General features: G+C 30.5%; 1 protein-coding gene across 1 annotated transcript in view; it reads right to left on the bottom strand.

Annotated features, from left to right (window-relative positions):
- The window catches only part of LOC119671840, a 35,542-nt gene extending 26,987 nt beyond the window's left edge, over positions 1-8,555 (bottom strand). Inside the window, exon 1 of the mRNA XM_038082651.1 lies at positions 8,470-8,555. The gene's annotated coding sequence lies outside the window, so the exon portion shown is untranslated. The remainder of the gene's footprint in view (positions 1-8,469) is intronic.
- Between the last annotated feature and the right edge of the window lie 11,727 nt (positions 8,556-20,282).

Genomic DNA, 20,282 nt, shown 5'->3' with positions numbered 1-20,282 from the left:
AAATTTTTGTATCTCTGCAAAAAGTATATATAGGTATATGCATTTGAGCACATGAGCACAAAAACATTAGTTCACACATAAAACGCTATATAATGGGTTATTATATTATTTTTATAGCGGTTATTGAGGGTTTAATGGGCGCTTAAACACATTCTAGGTAGCGATTATAGTAGCTTGTACTTGTGAAGTTAACGCCACAAAGCTCACAGTTTTATTTACGATCAATAAAAAGTTTTTCTGCAGCTTAACCATCCGTTTCGGGGTACTTGTATCTTTTAGAAAAATAATTTCTTTAAAAAAATTTTGCTCGAAATGAAATGTTTCAAACGCCGCTATTAAATTAAGTGAAAGAATGTATGAAAAGTTGTTAAATATTTAATAACAAAAACGAGTATATTGTGTAGTTCACTTTCTTTCACAATAAAAAAACAATTACAACTAAAACTGCCGTTAATGAAAAGATACCAAACTAGATTTCATATGATTGAGTATCCAAGAAGTTTACATCTTTTTTAGACTCTATATTTTATTTTTTATTTTTTATTTTTTATTTAGGAAATCAGTTTTTCTTAATTTTGGCAGCAATTAAATTTAATTGAAGTAAATATAAGATTAAAATAAATAAAAATAAATAGAAATTAATAAGCGTACATCGAGCAAAGATCGCATTAAAAAATTTAAACACATATTAGAAAGTTTTTTAATCAACATCTGCAAATAATTTACAATTCACTTGATCTGTGAGTTTATAAAGCACAAAACAAAAAAAAAACTCAAATGAAAATCAAATTTTAACTGAAAAGTAAAATTTAAAGCAGCATTTTAAAATTTTGTATTGTAGTTTTATTCAAACGATCTCGAAATATTCGAGATCAAAGTAAATATTTGTCGCCTAATAAGTTTAATTTTGATTGCCTCTGCTTTTGACTTGACAAAACATTTCTCCAATTTTTTCTTATTCTTTCTTTTTTTTGATTTCTACTCAATCTTTTGTAAAAACATGAACGCATTCGCACAATCCAAACTCTTGTAAGCCCTAACTTTTCCATCACTTCCGCTACTGCTGCTTTCCTATCATCCAACAAAAGAATTTTAAATTTTATTAAAAACTTTTTAAACGAAAACTTTCTTTATTTATTCTTTATTTGTTCAATAATTTTTAATGCATTAATTGTATCCATTATAATGGTAATAATAATGGTTAATTCTGTTTCATTATTGGTTATCCAAACGTTTTAAATGGGAAAGCTTCACATGGTATGCATTCACTTATTATTATTCACTTATTATGATATAACTACTCGTAAACTGGTTCAAGCTGGTTATTTCGATTTATTATAATACATTAAACGAATAATTTTGTTCTTGTTTTTCTTAACCTTATTCTACACATAATCTATTTGGGCTTGTCACAAACCAAAAAAGCACGCTAAAGTATCTCATTACATACTTTGAATGCAAGATTCAAAATCACACTGCAATATTTTGATTTGGCTGTAACAAGAATAGCATTGCATCTTTCACAATGCAAATCATAATCATCAAAATAATATACATTTAACATAATACCGCTGCCGTGGGGAAGACGATAAGAGTGTATCTCATGCACGGCAGCGACTCAATACTTTAGGAGCCCCCTTTCTTGAGGATCTTGATCAATTAATAGACCTGACACTAAATAGCATTTTAGGCTTCGCCAAAGGTTCTTGTTGGTTTTAAACCCTGAGCTTTTCCTATATATACGGTAGCACAATAGAATAATAGGCCTAAGTGGATCCAACAGAGATCTCTGGTATAACCTAATCTAACCTAACATGATACCAGCATAAGCTACAACGTATTATGACATACCGGATGAAAGTACCATATTACAGTTAACTACATATTGTATAATCATGAGATTACACAAACAATACAGTTCCAATAACTAACTAATAACAAAAAAATTTTTTCAACGTCTTCTGCAAATTTATTAATAATCTGTTAAGAAATCTCTCCTCTAAGGTTCGCATTATATATTGATTTACTTATAAATGATCTGGTTGCCATAGTTATTTATTTCAATCTTCCAAATACTTAAGTAAGTGAAAGAAATTATGTTGACTCAATGATAATTACTTATTTTACCTAGTAAACCTTGTTAGACTTCAGAATTCAAATAATAAGTATAAGTTGATAAATATATAACTAATGAGCTTCAGTAGTATGAAAGTTCTTAAAACTACGAGTACTTAGCTATGTTTTGTAATCGTATAAGGAGATGATTATCAGAACACGTTCAAAAGAACTTCTTATTTAAGTGGTTTACGTATCCATTATTTCATTCGGTTTGAAATCAGTTTCGATTTATACGCGAAATATTAGCTTTAACAATTAATTGATACATGAGTTTCCTGGTCGCTTCTTTAGTCAATAGATATCTTTTCCTTTTACTTGGATATTAATGTGGGATTAATATTATATCTTTCATATATAGTGTGTACTTCATGTTGGTTACTTTTTTTTTAGCTTTACTAGGAATAACTTATTCTTATCGCCTTTGTCATATCGTTGACTGTGAACAGAACTTCCCCGTTTATTCCATATACCATATTCTATATTCCATATATATTCAAATCATTCCAAATGTATTACTGCGATAACTGAGTGTTTTTTACCTCAACCAGATGGCCAGAATTCCATTTGGCACGTCAAACATTTAAATGATAACAAATGATTTTTGTAAATGCTATCGTCATAGAGAAAAGTATTCAATGACTGGATATATTGTAGAACGTAGTTAGAGTGTATTTTTGTGTATTTTAACGTACTATAATTTTAAATTCTAATTAATATTGTCTAATTCTTTTTAATTTTAAATTTTAATTTAAATTTCTTTAGTCATGTCAATGATGAAATGGCACATTCATCCATGGAATAAGTTGTTTAGATTATGTCCGAATTATTAGTTTCCTTTGAGAATGCAAATCGAAGAATTCAAAATTAGACATTCCACAAATCGCAGAAGAATTAATCTGCTAAGAATCTACATTCCACCAAAGAATGCGGCACGACAAAAATTATGCAAACAAGTAAAAAATGATGTATGCAGGTATGAGACTAAGACACAGACCCGGAGACAGGCTAATTTTATGTGAGAAACTAGAATTAAAGTCGAATCGCAGACGCATTAGTAAGCACATTCATAACGAATATTCTTGAATGAAAAAGCACATGTGAAGACAAAATCTAAAATTAAGAAGAAACAAGGCAGTAGGGAAAATTTTTAAGCTGTCAATTTGGTGAAATTGCAATACAAGAAATGCTGCGTACATATTGCACATTTAGATCGGTTGCAAATGTAGCCGCAGCCGCAGCCGCAGCCGCATCAGCAGCAACATCCACAACAACAACATCAGCTGCTGCAATAATTACAACAATGCAAAGCAATTTATGCAGGTTTGCCACTTGCTCAGCATCAGACTTTCATCGCAGGCAGCACGAATGCGAATATGACGTTCTTGTCTGTGGATTGCAACTCTGACGATGATGATGATGATTGTAATGGTGATGGTGATGGTGATGGTGATGGTGCTGCTGCTAAGGCTGAGGCTGGGGCTGAGCTGGTGAAAATGTTGCTGCCGGAGTGCATGTACTTGCGAATAATAAATGCAAAGATTTCAGTTACGAGTTTATACGGGTTATGGTGGCAAAAATTCCAATGCTTAGGGAATATCTTTATGTGTTGCTTTTTACGATTATTTTAGTAGCTTTTTAGAATTTTTAATGTTGTCGCAGTTGTAAACTGCAAATAAGCATAAATTGTTGCAAATATGGTGGCAATATGACGGCATCAATGGTTTTGCATAAAATACGTTTCTATTAAAAGAATCAAAAACAAAGAACTACTTGATGCTTTCTTCCATATACTTCATGCTTACTTCTAACTTCTACGGTCACTAAAACTTTATGTGGTTGGTTGCAAATAATAAAATTACAGTAACTTTTTATGAACATATATTGCCTCCACGTGATCATCCAGTGCATTTATTTGCAGCTCAGCTTGTTACCTTTGTAGAACGCAAGACATATCTTCTACATTAGACTTTCAAATTCCGAAATTAGTCGTATTGCTTACCCAGGATGCAAAACAATTAGACACAAAACTACTAAACGGCAAAGTGAAGTATAAGACAGCACCAAAGAAGGCCACTTAAGTATTTATTCTTTAAGAATTTGTATAATTTTTACGTGTGCCTTAATATAGAAGCACATCAAACCAACTATGAGATACTTTGTCAACGTGGAACAGTTGCTTTCGTTTAAAGGCATTAACGTTTGCATACGTGTTCCTGAATTTAGTTGTAACTACCTTAACTAGTCGCTCAGCTAGCTACTTAGTTGGTATCAAGAGAATTCGGTTTGGTATTTATGGGTTGGTGATTTATTATGTTTTGAAATTATAAAACAATTAAAATTAAAAAATAAACTAGAATGCAAATACAGAACTATTAATAATTAAAAATTGGTTAATTTTTTGAATTCCAATAGTATACGTTCTAATTTGGATAAGATAGACAAGAAGAGACTGCTGCCGCGTAGATTCTAACAAAAATGACCTGTGTATTATGGTTATATATAGAATTACTAATAATTAAAAATTGGTTAATTTTTTGAATTCCAATAGTAAACGTTCTAATTTGGATAAGATAGACAAGAAGAGACTGCTGCCGCGTAGATTCTAACAAAAATGACCTGTGTATTATGTTTATATATAGAACTACTAATAATTAAAAATTTGTTGATTTTTTTGAATTTCAAGAGTAAGCGTTCTAATTAGTTAAGATAAGAATAACCTGTATATTATGGTTAGTTCTAAGTAAAGTACATATTACAGATTTGTACTTTTTTAAACTCAGATCTTTATGCAATCAAGATATAAAATTTATCTATAAGACTTTGTCGAATAGTGACAAATCTTCAACTTATATCTTCCGTAGAAGATTGCCATTGCTAAATGATAATGTATGATTATTTATATATAACATAGAAAATTAGAAGCGAAACACAATGGAAAATAGAGAAATTGTTACCAGATCCCTAAGGTCTCACGAGACACTAAACTATTAGGCAACGTTGAGTATCATTATTCTTTAATACAATTTACATTATTTCTAATTTAAAAAACCAATGCTGACTGTGTATTCTAGTATGCGTTCAGAATTGTTCTTAAAATTGCCGAAAAGATGAAATATACATATATTATGTTCGGTGATTTTATTGAGAACTAAGAACTGAAAGTTTTTCGAAAAAAAATTTACAAGACTTATTTATAGTTATAGAGTATTGAAGGCTATTAAAATTCATTAGTAACAAACGATGTTACTAAGCAAGAATGATCAGTAATCTGTGGTAATATAATTAAACACCACTGCTTTAAGTAAATTTTATTCAATCACAAATAGGTCAAAATATTGACTGTCGCGGTGGTACAGAATTTAGTCAATTTCCCTACATATAGTTTTCTACACAATTCGACTACGAAATATTAATACCGTTAAGTGCTTAAAATTTCAATTAAGTTAATTTTTATTTTAAATGTAATTCAATGTGAGCGCTCATCTTGGCACAGAATCTCATCAATCAGAGAAACGCTCTGAGGTGTCAGAGGTGTTAGCATATGCGGCCTGGTAAAAAACGCCTGATCCATTAATTTGAAATTCTTATCAATTTACTACTTTTATGTTTTTATTCTTTCCTTTTGTTTTTGTTTTATTTCGGATTCATTTATTGTCTCTGTCTGCGCATAATTTATGCAAAAGTCTTTTGATGTGTTTCGAATGAGGTAAGCCGTCCAACTGTGGCTCAAAATTCAGCAGCATTTGCATACAAAGTTATTGTGTGAAAATGTAAATTTTGAAGCGTTGAAAATCAATCAGTTCTTGTTTACATAAATTATATTATTTATCTCTTTAATTTCGTTTATAACTGTTTGGATACTTTTTATATGTCCACAGTTTTGTTCAGCATTTGAAGTTAGTACAAATATATTTTGGGTCAAATTATAAAAGTAATGTGCTCATAATGCACATATTGTATTATGATGTACGTACACGAATACCCCGATATTAGTCGTTAATTGGGCTCGACAAAATGCGATGCAAATCAAAACAACGCAAATCGAATCACATTTCTCCACATCTATAATTTCCAAAACTGTTCTGGTTTTTGACCACTTGTTGATGGAGAATTGAATGCCGACAGAACTTTTTTCTGAATTAACATTTACCTCAATGGCATTCTTCTTAGATTCTGATTTTTTAATCAAATGGATAGAAGGGAATCAATTTTTACAATTAATAGACTTCTAGTATTTGTAATTTGTTTGACCTGCGAATGTGTGACAGCTTTTCTATAGTCCTTTATCCTTATTAGTATTTCAACTAAACTATAGTCTTGGCGTTCTTTATGCTAGTTCAGTTCTTACGGTCTTTGCGTCTATACTCCAGTCAATGTTCATGTTGAGTCTTTTTTCGAGTTAGTACAACTGGGTATTTTTACTCTTTGATAGCTGGGAGATATCTGCAGGTTCCTACCCTTCACACTGACTAATTTATGTATTTCTCAAAAGCTTCGTAATTATTCGATCACTGATCTAAGATCTGCGTACCGCCTCTAGTAGCTAGATACTATTCTGAGATTGGATAGTGCTAAGTAAAGTAGCCTGTCGGTTTTCGCGAATAGCTTTAAGACTTTGTCCCCTATGTATTTTTTGATCGAGCCTATTCTAAGGTCTCTTAGATTCCAGTCAATGATCCGAAGTTATTCACAAATCAGTCCAGGTGTGGCGTAGAGAAAGTCTCATCTACATCCGGAATTTCAAAGTACAATTTATATAATAGTAATGAATTGCTTAATGTACATGTCTAGTGATTTTCTTAGCAAACTAACATCACTTTTATTCAATGGGGGGTCTTAAAAAGTTTATAGAACCAATCCTTCAGTTTTATATACATACAAATAATTTAAAACTAATTCCAACGAATTTATTTCTTAATCATTCTTTTACATCTAAATTTTACGAAATCAAACAATTTCTTTTTTTTACAATTTAGTTAGTTTCTTTCTTTATATAAAAATATATTGTACTTTCTTTATACAGCTCAATGCTTTTTATTTTGTATAATAAATGATATATGTGTAATAAATGAAAGTTATTGGGCTTTAAATCTGCAGAGTTTATTTATATATACATAATGAAATGAAAATGATTTAAAAATTTTAAATAAAATGACTAACAAAAAACTTTAAACCTATGCTCATAAATTTTTTAAATACTTTTCGAGGTAATTCTATTGAATTAAATCAAATACATTATACAATAATTATAGGAAATCATTATAAAATGATCAATATAATCACACTCTTCTATTTTAATATTCGATCAATTACTCTAAAAAAAAAAAAAAAAAGAGGATGCAGTATGAAGTATATAGTATATTGCTTTTGGCAAGCATGCAAACTGTTAAGATTTTACGTCTTGAAGAACTTATAGTTCTCAACAATATTTATTCAGGAATTAATTCAGACAGTCTTTCTAAATTAAACACTCTTTTTTTAAATATTTTTAATTCTTAATTTATGTTTAAGACAACGTAAAAAATACCTTAATGGGTATTGCATTGGCAATGGTTAAATTAGCAATATGTAGAGCTCTACAGTAGGGCTATCCAAACCAGATGCGGTCGCAGGCCAATACAAATCACTATATAGATTGGGGAGCCGCAGAAACAAATACATACGTTCTTAGTTCTTTTTGACAAAAATAAAAATACGGTTATAATGTGGACCTGGACCTTCCTTGAGGACCTGGACCAGTTACAGGATCGGGCTTTAAATAGCATTTTATGCTTCGCAAAAGGTTCTAGGTGGTTTTAAACCCTGAGGTTTTTATTATTTATATACGGCATCACAATGGGCCAATAGGATCCACTAGGGATCACCGGTATAACCTAACCTAACCTAATGGTAAATTTAGTTTTATAAATTAATCAATTTAAATTCATTTATTTGGTATACCATAAAACTAAAATAATGTAGTTTTACCAGTACACCAAAAGAAAAGAAAATTTGTGTAATTATAGTAGATTAAAAACATGACGTTTGACATGTTTGTGGCCCGCGGGCCCTGTTTTGGACAGCCCTGCTCTACAGCATGAAATCCTAAGGTCTCAACTCGAATAAATAGAATTTTTTAATAGAATTTTTTTAATAGTTTAATATGTTTAACACGTAAATGTTTAATTAGAGTAGATAATGAATTAATTATGTTTTGCTCTTGATATTATCCTTATATTTCGCATGAATTGATTTAATATGATTATGTATACTGTGTATTTAGTTTTAGTTGTATATTATTAATTTTTCATAATTAGAGATATATATATTTAATCATATTAAAAGTATATAAAGAAAGTAAATGCTACTTACCACAAGTAAAATTAACTTAGTTTATCCAAGATTTATGTTCTCCTTGGAGATAAATTTTTTTTGTACGTTCGGTTGAGGAGGAGTGCACAGTGATGCTTCCAGCTGTTGAAATTTATATTGAAGGCACGTAAAACAAAGTAAAATATATTAAATAAAATATTTTAAAATATTATATTTTTTCTGCATATCAAAAGAAGAGCATAAAAATAATGGGAAATCAAAAAATTAATAAATTTTATTTAAAAAAAAAAAAAAAATAAATAAATATTAAATAGGCACGAATCATTCGAACTGTTTTGTGTGAATTTCGCCTTTTTAATTTTCACATTTGTTAGTGCACACGCGAACCGCTAGTAAATAAAAACAGCACCGAATGTGCACCGACCGAATGGAAGCATTGAATTTACAGTAACACGAATGTAACTCCAGATACAGATACAAATAACAACAACAAAAAATAGTAAGTAAAATTAATAATAATTATCGTATAAGCGTATCAGAGAATATAGATCAGTGGATCAATGGCATGACAGCGCAACAATAGTGCGCCATGTAAACAGTCAGACATGTTTACTGGCATATGGACAACCGAAAGGTAGATAAAAAATAGTTAGATAGACATATAATCACGATAGGCGCATCACTGCTAGAATACTAATAGAAAAAGTAAATAAAATAGCGAAAACACTGTCGATGTTGGACAAGTGAACAAGTGAAAAACGTCGTTAGCGACGCCGGTGATGGGGTCGGTACACCAACTCAACTGGAGCCAGCTATTTAGACAAGATACATACCGAGTATCATACCAAGATACAAGATACACTCAGTTAAATAGAAGGCATAAGCTGCAGCTGCTGAAAAGATGGCCAACAAAGAAAGCTAAACAGAGTTGGTGAGCGGTTGTATGCGCAGCATAGGCAACAAGCGATCATGCGCGCATGCGCCGCACGCCAAGTCATTTTAAATTACCAAAAATTGAATGAACGCGCTTAAACGAAATGAAAGAAGTTAAGTGAATACAATAAAAAGAGTAGAAGCTGCATAAGCGAGTAAGCCAACTGCTATTAAAACGTGAAGTCAGCCTCATCTATGCACGCTTCAAGCTGTCTAACAAATATAAAGAGACTGCCTAGCACGAGCTGCTGCGATAATAACACCAAAAATAACTGCAATAAAACTGCAATAAAATTATTTTTAAATACAGCAATAAAGTAAAATGTGCCTTAAAAGTGTGATAGCATCCACAACATTAGCAAAATCACGGTCCACTTTTAGAAATCACACTGTTAGACTGTTCTAAAGCTCTTTTAAGCTTTCTATTATTAAATAGTTTCAGTTTCAGTGTTTCTTATAAATAAAGAATTCGTCCCCATCATTTTATTCCAAGTAATAAAGAGGTTTTTCGACCATACAGCTGTTTCGAGTATTTCCAAATACCCATCATCAATGCTCTTGGAAAAATTTTTTTGGAGACTGCAAGTTCCAGGAATCGAACTCGTATCCTGTCAAATTTAAAGCTCAATATAAATTTAAAAGACAAAATTATATTCATCAGATGAAATATATTTAAAAGATAAATCAATTATAAAGCGGTTTCCACTTATATGAAAGAAATAAATAGCAGAGGTTAACCTCCGAACCTACCACTGAATTTTAACAGATTTTTTTTTACAGAATTTTTCTTCCTAATATTATTAATAATTTCAAAAGAAAAACAGAAGCATCACGGGAATCCTAACAGGGCACTGTAAACTAAAATGCCACCTTACAAGACTGGCTATACTTACGGGTGCGAACTGTAGATTCTATGAAGAGAATGCGAAGTCGGCCACACATGTGCTGTTAGAATGCCCTGCGCTAATGCACATACGGAATAGGCTCCTAGGAATGTATATTCTTACGGAAGAGGCAATAAAACTATGTAAAGCAAGTTCTATACTACTTTTTAATGACACAACAGCGCTTAGAGACTTACTCTCAACCCAAAAGGGGGCACAATAGACCCGACGGTCGCAGTGCCACATCCCCTAACAATAATAATAATTGTTAATAATTTGAAATCTCATTTTAATTAATAGTTAGCTCATTTAAATGTTTATACCTATGCATGCTTTAGCTATTAATTCCTTTTTATTGTGTACTTCTAGATATAACAAATATTAATCTAACTATAACTTAATAAATTATTTTTTCAAATCAAAATATAAGTAAAATGTTGTTTAGATATATTATATGATTATACGCATCCGTAAAAACTTATTGAAATATGTACTAAGAAAAACTATATATGAGATAATAAAATGAAACATTTTATAAATATAAAAAGTTGCTGCAAATCTTCAAAGGGAGGGGAATACCTCTACTCATTTTCATTTTTATTTGTTCGTCTGCTCTCTCGAGTTAAGAAAACCAATTTTATGATGAAAAATTAGAAAGCATAAAATTGAATTAAAATATATATCACGCAGGTCTACTCAGAAACGTACACTCACTGCTGTAAAATATGTGTACGTGAGCATGTGCACTGGTAAGAAGTATGGTTCTTTAGGTAATTTTCACATTTTGATGAATGAAACTTTGTAAGATTGTGAGATACTCTAACGGATGTTAACAGCCACTGCCGTGGGGGAACGATAAAAGAGTGTGACGTGGAGTTTAAAAGTAAAGTAAGCCTATTAAATGTTGGATTTAGTTGGTCATAAGGAAAATATAGAAAAGGTGTAATGATACAATAAATAAGTAAAATTAAACGCTCATTGCGGTAAAATAAACGGTTCATAGCCCGGCCTGTAACTAAAAAAATTAATTACGAGTCTTAGTAATAATATTTTTTTCGTTAATATTTTCATTAAGTAAACAAGTGAGTAGCCATAAATTACTACTCACTTGTAGTAAATATAGATTTAATTCGTTATTATAATATAAAAATCATGCATTGCATTTTGAAACTATTTTTTTTTTATTGGATTGTTTATCGATAATAGAATCTACAATATAACATACTAAAAATATACTATTATATTATTTTTACACCATTACCAGCAAATTTAAAAAGTTGACATCTCACTAACGAGAATTATTTTTGATTTTATTTTTGAAATTCATTTTTACTGAATTTAAATTAGACTTGAATGGATTTACTCTAAGTAAGACATTTTACTATTCATTCATTAATAAATATTTAAAAAAAGCACTATAATGTTGATTGAAACAATAAAACATAATAAAAACAGATTAGTAATGATTTAAAAGAAATTATTGCTTTGCTGTAGTTTATTAGAAAAAAGTGAAAAAGATGACGTTTCGAATTCGTTGAAATGCAGTTTAGATAAAATTTAATAATTCAAAAAATAAACTTGCTAATCTAATGTCGAAAGCGGAAAAAGGTTTTCTAATTTGAATGTGAAACAGAATTACGAGATAATATATTTAATTCTGAACCTATCGACTATATAACGATAATGTGTGTCAATATGTAACATCTATATTTGGTAAAATAATGTTAAGAATTAATGAAAAATGCTATTTTTTAATTATTATTTTTCAAATCTATAATGTACTACATTCAAACTAAATACTAAACAAATTCATACAAACACAAAATTTAATTTGTCTGTCTCAAAAACTGAAAAATTAGTTTACATTAGAACAAGTCAATAAGGAATCTATTCGTTAGTAAAAAATATGCACTTCATAAGGTCTCAAGTGTTATGATTATGTTTAGTGTTAAGAAATGGAGGTTCAAATACTCATAAAAAAAGTTCAACATCGTACATGATACCTATAAATCTGCATGGCGCTTTTACTTCACCTCACAGAATATACTATATATACTATAGTATATATAGTATATGTTAACGATAAATAAGCGGCAGCAACAACAATGCCAAACACGCGCAAATTATAATTTGCTGACAGTGCGTCTACCACAGCGTGAGAACGCTACATTCAACATTCACGTGGCAGTGCAACGCGATCACCCAAAAATTTCAGCTACAAACTAACATTGCAAAATTATTAATGTCAGTTCTAATTATTGCCTTAAATAAAGAAGTAGCATAGCTACGAAAAAAAAGTTATTAAAATTTATTTTTTTTTATAAAAGAAATAGGCAAAGAACAAATTGGCGCCCAACGTAGTTAAATTTTGTTGAACAAATTAATAAAAATTATCCAATATAACAGTGGAAGTAATTTTGTTGAACAAATTAATAAAAATTATCCAATATAAAAGTGGAAATAATTTTGTTGAATAAATTAATAAAAAAATTATCCAATATAAAAGTGGAAATAATTTTGTTAAATAAATTAATAAAAAATTATCCAATATAAAAGTGGAAATAATTTAAAATTATTCAGTATAAAAGTGAAAATAACTTTGTGGAAACAATAAGTGGATTTAAAAATATGAAAAAATTCGATATAATCGAACATATTCAGAAAAGTCCAACGAAATTCTAAATTGAAAGTAACTTTGTGGAAACAATAAGTGGATTTAAAAATATAAAAAATTCGATATAATCGATCATATTCAGAAAATCCCAATAAAATTTCTCAAAATATTAAAACTCCAGTGTACATGTGAAGAAAGAGGCTCCTAAGTAGCTTAATTGCAAAAAGGGGATACATGTAGTATCAGCCGCTTCATCACACTAAGAAACATAAAGTGAATTAAAATAATTTAAAATAAAGAAATTTAAAGTGAATTGAAATAATATATTAAAATTTTTTAAATAATAAAATAGTAAACAAACAATTTAAAATAATTTAAAATAAAGAAATTTTAAGTTAATTGAAGTAATATATTAAAATTTTAAATAATAAAATAGTAAACAAACAATTTAAAATAATTTAAAATAAAGAAATTTAAAGTGAATTGAAATAATATATTAAAATTTTAAATAATAAAATAGTAAACAAGCAATTTAAAATAATTTAAAATAAAGAAATTTAAAGTGAATTAAAACAATATATTAAAATTTTTAAAAAAAATTTTTTTAGAAAAATAAAATAGTAAACAAACAATTTGTAACAATTTAAAATAAAGAACTTTAAAGTGAATTAAAATAAAAGATTAAAACTTTTAAATAACAAAGTAATACTCAAACAATTTATAATAATTCAAAATATAGAAATCTAAAGTGAATTAAAGTAAAATATTAAAACTTTTAAATAATAAACAAACAATTTACAATAATTTATAAAAAAATACAGATAACAAAGAGAGGCGAAAATCGGAACGTTGCAGTATCTAAATCAATTGGAGCTGAAGAAATAATGAAAGCAATTGGAATATTGTAAGATTCAGTATATTATTTCTAATATAAATATATTAAACTCAATTGTTATTATAATATTATTATTACATTAATTTATATTGTACTAAATATTGTCCTGATTATAAATATATTAAACTCAATTGTTATTATAATATTACTATTACACTAATTTATATTGTACTAAATATTATCCTGATTAAAATAAATCAAAATGAATCCGAATATTATTAGACCACCTGTATTAAATCAACCTCCCAATAACAGCCCGAATAACAATAATAACAACAGCAATAATGCTTTAAATCCAAATCCAAACCCAAATCATCCATCAGTTCATGCAACGCCAGAATTAGAGGCCCTAATTACTAGCATTGTACGTAGGGTATACATCAATGAATGTAGGGACACGGTAGAAGCTATGGTAAATCCGAGTAGTGATTTAGTAGCAATAGATCAGGGTATAGATGAAAGTCATATGGAAAACCTGAATGAGTTAGACAAAATACCGGACGTTGTCCGTTGTCTTAGGGAATTCAGTGGAAATCCAACTGAGTACAGCTCTTGGAGAAAAAGTGTTGAAAGAGTTTTAAATCTTTATGAAGCACAAAAAGGTACTCCAAAATATTTTGGAATTCTCAGTGTAGTTAGAAACAAAATCGTAGGGAATGCTGACAACATCTTAGAGTCATACAATACTCCATTGAATTGGGATAGTATAATTAAATGTCTCAATTTGCATTATGCTGACAAAAGGGATATTAATACCCTAGAATATCAGATGACAGCAATGGTGCAGGGAAATAAAACTATCAATGAGTTTTATCAAGATGTCTACTCACATCTCTCTCTAATTACAAACAAAATTTCGTGTATGGAAATGGCTAGAGAATCCATGCAAATGCTAACAGAAACATATAGAAGTAAAGCTTTGGATACTTTTGTAAGGGGACTCAAAGGAGATTTGCCCAGACTCTTAGGAATTCGCGAACCAGAGGACCTTCCACAAGCGCTTCACTTATGTCTTAAATTGGAAAATCAACAATACAGAGCAAACTTTTCGAATTATACGCACAACAATCTGTATGAAAGAAAACCAGCAATTCCACCTCGGAAAACTTACCCTAACCCTAATCCCCTACCACCTCAACAATTTTACCCACAATTAGCGTATTTACCTCAAGTAAAACCAATAAATTACCAACAACAACCCAACAATAGGAATAAATTTCAAAACATTCCGCGCTATAACAATTACCAAAGTGTACCACCACCAAGACCATTCGGTCCGAAACCACTTCCGCCACCAGTACCCATGGAAGTAGACGAAACACTAAGATCAAAAGCGGTAAACTACATGAATAATCCAGCGTACAATAATCGATACGTAGGAAAACGACCACAGCCTGCATCTTTTCAGGCTGCACCACCACGTAAATTTCAAAGAAATTTTCATATTGACACATATGACAATTGTAATGAAGAAGCCTTACAAAAGGAGGACTGCGAGTACCAGCAATCTTTGGACGAATACTACGCAGAAGGTGAATCATGTGAAATACCTGAAGAGTGCACTGATCTTACGGATGTTCATTTTTTAGAATGAGCAGCTCGTCTTTGCCATATTTTGAGTGCAAGGCGAGCGATAATAAGGTTCTTAGATTTTTAATTGACACTGGGTCAAACAAAAATTATATCCAACCCTCTCTCATAAAAAATCCCCTACCCAATAAAAATATATTTTTTGCTAATTCAGTAGGTGGAAAAACTGAGATTACCCACCATGCGCACATAAATTTATTTAATATAAAAACCATAAAGGTTAAAGTATTTTTACTGCCAACCCTTACATCTTTTCACGGAATTTTGGGTAATGACAGTTTAAAAGAATTTTCAGCTGTGATTCATACACGGCAAAATTTTATGCTAATAAATGATATTATAAAAGTTGCAATCAAACAACAGCCTTCTCAGGATGTTAATGCAATCAATATCCGAACAGATCATCTAACTCAAAATCAAAGACAGAAAGTCAGTCAATTAGTAAGAAATTATCCCGATCTGTTTACCGAACCAAATGAGAAATTAACTTATACTACTGCGGTAAAAGGTGAGATAAGAACAACAACGAATGATCCCGTTTACTCCAGATACTATGCATATCCAGTAACACTTAAAGATGAAGTTGAAAAACAGATTAAAGAGTTATTAGATCATGGCATAATTAGACCTTCACGGTCACCCTATAATTCTCCTGTTTGGATTGTCCCAAAAAAACAAGATGCGTCAGGCAAGAAAAAATATAGAATGGTTGTCGATTACAGGAAGTTAAATTCCGTTACAGTCTCAGATAGATACCCCATTCCACAAATTAATGATGTACTTGCTCAATTGGGAAAAAATAAATATTTTTCAGTCATTGACCTTAAGAGTGGATTTCATCAAATCCCATTAAAAGAGGCCGACATAGAAAAAACTGCTTTTTCTGTTAACCACGGAAAATATGAGTTTACACGACTCCCTTTCGGTTTAAAAAATGGTCCTTCGATATTTCAAAGAACTCTTGATGACATATTAAGAGAACATATTGGGAAGATTTGTTATGTCTACATCGATGACATAATTATTCTTGGCGAAGATGAAGAATCCCACATTGAAAATATAAAAAAAGTTTTTCAAACTCTACAAGCAGCAAATATGAAAGTTCAGCTAGATAAAAGTGAATTTCTAAAGCAGGAAGTCGAGTTTCTTGGATTTTTAGTATCTTCCGATGGAATAAGAACAAATCCAGTTAAGGTAAACGCAATCAATAACTTTCCTTATCCCAAAACGGTAAAAGACCTGCGATCTTTTCTTGGAATGTCTGGATTTTACCGACGATTTATTAAAGATTATGCGACGTTAGCAAAACCGCTGACGATCCTTCTCAGAGGGGAAGAGGGACACATATCTAAAAATATGTCCAAAAAAAAATCAATACTTCTTGATAAAAAAGCCATGGAAGCATTCGATAAATTAAAAAGTTCGCTAACATCCCAGGATGTTATGCTCACTTACCCTGATTTTAAGGAGGAATTTCAATTGGTAACAGATGCTTCAAATCACGCAATAGGAGCTGTTTTGGCTCAGAAGGATAAACCAATCATGTTCATTTCACGAACTTTGAGTAAAACTGAAGAGCATTATGCCACTAATGAGAAGGAAATGCTTGCCATTATATGGGCACTAAAATCATTAAAAAACTTCCTATATGGATCAGCAATTGTAAAAATATTCACGGATCATCAGCCGTTGACTTATGCTCTGAGTAACAAAAATACAAATAGTAAGCTTAAAAGATGGAAAGCAATATTGGAGGAGTATAATTACGAGCTAAAGTACAAGCCAGGAAGAGCGAATAAAGTAGCTGACGCCTTGTCAAGGATTCCACAGAATTTACAGATTAATTCCATGACAGTTACGCAACATAGCGATGAAAGCTCTTCACAAACCTTAATATCGTATACTGAAGCCCCTATAAATGCTTTCAAGAACCAAATAATCATCTCTTTAGGAGAAGTTCACTCTTATCAGTTTCAAATTGTTCACCCAACATACCATAGACATTCAATTATAATAAAGCAAGTAAACAAAGATATTCTTGCAGACCTATTAAAACGATATCTTAATCCATCTGTCACTAACTGCATTAAAACAGAAGATCTAATCTTGGGCAAACTTCAAGAAATCTACTCCTCTCACTTTAGTAAGTACAGAGTACAATATAGTAGAAATATGGTCATCGACTTGACCAGTGAAAGTGACCAAGATAAGGAAATTATAAAAGAGCATACCAGAGCACATCGAAATGACAGGGAAAATAAGAAACAATTGCTAGAAAAATTTTACTTTCCACGTATGGCAGCAAAAATAAAGAAAATAACCTCACAATGTAGGATTTGCAGAGAAAACAAGTATGAACGTAATCCAAAGAAAACACTAATTCAGGAAACTCCAATACCACAGTTCGCAGGACAGATTATTCATATTGACATATTCATTACAGGTAAAAACGTTGTACTTACTGGTATCGATAAATTTTCAAAGTATGCGCAAGCTAGAATTCTTAATTCAAGAGCAGCGGAGGATATTAAAGAGCCTTTACGGCAAATGCTGATTTCTTTTGGTGTTCCAGAAATACTTGTGATGGATAACGAAAAATCACTCAATTCATCGTCTATAGCATTCATGTTGGAAAACCAGTTCAACATCCAAATTTACAGAACCCCACCATATACTAGTACGTCTAATGGGCAAGTCGAACGTTTTCATTCCACTCTGACAGAAGTCATGCGTTGTTTGAAAGCGGAGAATGGCTACAAATCATTCTCCGAATTGCTAGATAACTCTGTTTTTAAATACAACTATTCTATCCATTCAACCACGAAAAGAAAACCGGTCGAAGCATTCTTCGGTAGAAGAGTGAATACTGATCCGAAACGATTAGAAATGGATAGAAAAGAAAATATTAGGAATTTGACGAAAAAACAGAAAGTAAATCTTACATTCCATAATAAAAATAGAACGCCATTTAAAAACTACAACATTGGACAAGAAGTTTTTGTAAGGATTAACAAAAGGTTAGGCACTAAACTTTCTCCAAAATATAAGAAGGAAATTGTAAAAGAAAATAGGAATAGCACAATAGTAACAGAATCAAAAAAAATCGTCCACAAGAATCTAATAAGAAATTAATTTGTTTACTCTCGTAGGTTACTTATAGTATGGTGTCATGCTGACACACAGTTACTGGATTATTCCAACTCACAACTGATAACAATAGATGCAGGATCAGCAAGAATTCAATCTGGATCATTTAAAATTATCCATATAATCGACTTAATCGAGTACGGAAAATTAATTAATGATTTGGAAAGGTCCATCGAGTTAAATATAAAACCCCATCATCCTTTGTACCCCATCCTATCCTTCGAAACTAACAATATAAAAAGTTATTTGGCTAGATTAAAAATAAAAAAAGGATATAAAAGATCCATTGATATAATTGGCACCACATGGAAATGGTTAGCTGGCAGTCCAGACCGCCACGATTTTGAAATTTTAACAAATAAATTAAATAATGTTTTGGAAAATAATAATAATCAAGTTATTATTAATAAATTAAATGTAAAAAAAATTAATGAATTGTCTCAAATAACAAATGAAATATTGAAAGATATAAAAAATGATGAAAATATTGTAAACCAATTGGTCATTGAATTAAAATTTAAATTACAAGCACTTAAAGAAGAACTTATTAATGTAGAATATGCCATCCATTGGGCCAAAGCAAATATTGTAAACTCTTATATTTTATCAAATACTGAAATTAATATAACTGAAAATGTAATAAATAATGAAAATTTTCCTTATATTAACATCGATGAGGCATTAGAATTTGCTGAAATCAGGATTGCCTCTAATGGCAATAATATCATTTATATTGTAAATTTACCAACTACTTTCAAAGAAAATTGTAAAAAAATAATAATTAGAGCAATAAAAATAAAAGATAAGATTAATAAAATTCCATTTAAAGAAATTTTAAAATGTTATGAAAATAAAATATATGGCATTAAAAGCGAATGTAAATCATACAATAGTTTAATTATATGTTCAGACAATGATATTGTTAATATAAGTAACACGTCATGCATTCCGAAATTACTCAACAGCCGTGTAGCCAACTGCAGTTTAATCAATAACCAGCACATTCCCACAGTAGAAGAAATATCACAAGGAATCCTCCTGCTTAACCAGTACAGCGGTAACATAAGCATAGACAATGAGATAACTAAACTAAACGGTACATATGTAGTGAGGCATCATAACGCCACAATTCACATCAATAATAAATATTTCATATCCAACGAAATATTAAACCACCAACCATTACCAGCAATACTTCAGCCTACAGCAAATTTTGGAAAAATTGAAGAAGTCCTTTCATTAGAGATGATGAAAGAATTACATGTAAATGACACAAAATATATTGATAAATTGGATATAGGAAACAAAATAAGTCTTGCTACAAATATGACACTAATGGTAACAGCTTTTGCAGCATTAGTTTTCATTGGCATTAGGACCCTTCACAGGCACAAAGTAAACTCAATAATAGAAGAGCAGACCGAAACACCAATTCCGCAACCAAGGGCAAATATTGATTCAGTCCTAACTCTAGGAATCGAGAACTTACCATGTCAATTTAGAACTACAACGTCAAACGAGGACGTTTGAATTTAAGGGTGGAGGTGTTAACGATAAATAAGCGGCAGCAACAACAATGCCAAACACGCGCAAATTATAATTTGCTGACAGTGCGTCTACCACAGCGTGAGAACGCTACATTCAACATTCACGTGGCAGTGCAACGCGATCACCCAAAAATTTCAGCTACAAACTAACATTGCAAAATTATTAATGTCAGTTCTAATTATTGCCTTAAATAAAGAAGTAGCATAGCTACGAAAAAAAAAGTTATTAAAATTTATTTTTT

Source organism: Teleopsis dalmanni, chromosome 1 (assembly GCF_002237135.1).
Source record: "Teleopsis dalmanni isolate 2A chromosome 1, ASM223713v2, whole genome shotgun sequence".
NCBI classification, from domain to species: Eukaryota; Metazoa; Arthropoda; class Insecta; order Diptera; family Diopsidae; genus Teleopsis; species Teleopsis dalmanni.
The sequence above is the reverse complement of the archived record's forward strand: the minus strand, read 5'-3'. Positions and strand labels throughout refer to the sequence as shown.